This window comes from Colobus angolensis, unplaced genomic scaffold (genome assembly GCF_000951035.1).
Source record: "Colobus angolensis palliatus isolate OR3802 unplaced genomic scaffold, Cang.pa_1.0 Scaffold1598, whole genome shotgun sequence".
NCBI lineage: Eukaryota > Metazoa > Chordata > Mammalia > Primates > Cercopithecidae > Colobus > Colobus angolensis.
Window position 1 is genome coordinate 1,635 of NW_012114708.1, and position 1,984 is coordinate 3,618.

At 44.7% G+C, this 1,984-nt stretch overlaps 1 pseudogene across 1 annotated transcript; it reads left to right on the forward strand.

Moving 5' to 3' along the window:
* The first annotated feature begins 1,622 nt into the window (after positions 1-1,622).
* Positions 1,623-1,979, forward strand: LOC105508187 (annotated as a pseudogene). The gene has a single exon (XR_001001217.1). The product of XR_001001217.1 is annotated as a 40S ribosomal protein S25 pseudogene (transcript).
* The last annotated feature ends 5 nt before the right edge of the window (positions 1,980-1,984 follow it).

Below are 1,984 nucleotides of genomic sequence, written 5' to 3' on the forward strand. Positions count from 1 at the left end.
ATCACCTGAGGTCAGGAATTCAAGACCAGCCTGACCAGTATGATGAAATCCCATCTCTACTAAAAATACAAAAATTAGCCTGGCATGGTGGCGGGCACCTGTAATCCCAGCTACTTGGGAGGCTGAGACAGGACAATCACTTGAACCCGGAGGCAGAGGTTGCAGTGAGCCGAGATCGAGATGGCGCCACTGCACTCCAGCCTGGGTAACAAGAGTGAAACTCCGTCTGAAAAAAAAAAAAAAGCCATGTGGGCAACAACTCAAAATCTGTCCAAACTGCGGTTGAAGCATATGCAGGCACAGTTAGTGAACAAGGATGCTGGGGAGTCCATTCGGATTCCTGGGTGGAATTAGACAGTTAAGCAATAAATTGGCTGGGGAACTGGTCTTCAGAGCAAGGCTGTGCTACCAGGTGCAAACACATAGGAACACTGATGTGCCCTGGGAGCTCCCTCCTTAGCTCTGGGATCTAGGTAGCAGAAGTGATAACATTGTCCCCATCGCCTAGGAGATGCTGCTGCTTTCTTTCCTTGTCTCTCCCCAGCAGGAAGAGAACCTCAGGGGTGGCTCCCTACTAAAGCAGGCAGATACGGTAGTTACAGAAATCAGTGACATTATAGGAGAACACTGGCATGAATTGTATGCTAGGCAAGTCCTCTCCACTGTCAGTGGAGAGGCCTGAGCACTGGTGCTTGGCAGAGGAAGGCAAGGGCAGATGACAGGAGTCTGCTGCTGCGGCAATCAGAACTGATGTGCGCTGGGCATCCACACTGGGGCAGACACTGTTCAGGGCTTTCTATGCATTATCACAGACAGCTGTTCCATTTTCCCATTTTACTCATGAGGAAACTGAGGTTCAGAGAGACAAAAGATTTCCTTTTATTAAGTGAACAGAAGAGCCAGGAAGTGAACCTGTCTGTGTGACTCCAGTGCTTTATCCTTTATGCTATGTTGCTTTTTTCCCCAAAGATCCAGGGACCAGCTATTAAAGGGCCACATCCAAGATCCTAGCCTTGGAAAAGTTATACTAGATACATATAAATACAGATTATTTTTTAAAATTATATCGCTCAGATATATTACCAAGCTTGAGGAGCATGTTTGATCTGTCACAGACTGAAATGGCTCATGAAAATTGTATTTCTGCAGTATCTTTTTCATTCTAATGGTTTTAGCTCTAGATCTTTTGTTGCTGCTTTCTTTGATATGTGGCAGTTTGCCATTGTGAGGACTTCCATTTTTTTCTGGCATGTTTATAGAAGTACTGCTTTACATGCTGATTATACCTCACATGTTGAAAGTACACGTGCGTTCACATACACATCCAAAGGTTTTTCAGCATATTCTCCTACCCCTGCAGTTCTGGGACCATCCATCACAGTCGCACAGACTCTTGCTTAAGTGTGATATGATCATGATATGGTGATCACAGGCCATCTTGTAATCTGTATCAAAAGCATCTTACGTCAATATTTTCTCTTTCCAGATCCAAAAGTGAAAGGATTAATATTTCTCTACACCACCTCTGCTATCTCTTAAAATGTGGATACTTGTTCAATGTCTCTAAATGCCTCATTGGTCCACAGATTCATTTTTAATGATTTAAACATACTGGTTTTGCTTTTTGTCCGACATCTTAGCAAGTCTGTGGTGTCCATTGCTGCTCTCCGAGGTTTGCAATGCCGCCCAAGGACGACAAGAAGAAGAAGGACACCGGAAAGTCGGCCAAGAAAGACAAAGACCCAGTGAACAAATCCGGGGGCAAGACCAAAAAGAAGAAGTGGTCCAAAGGCAAAGTTCGGGACAAGCTCAATAACTTAGTCTTGTTTGACAAAGCTACCTACAACAAACTCTGTAAGGAAGTTCCCAACTATAAACTTATAATCCCAGCTGTGGTCTCTGAGAGACTGAAGATTCGAGGCTCCCTGGCCAGGGCAGCCCTTCAGGAGCTCCTTAGTAAAGGACTTATCAAACTGGTTTCAAA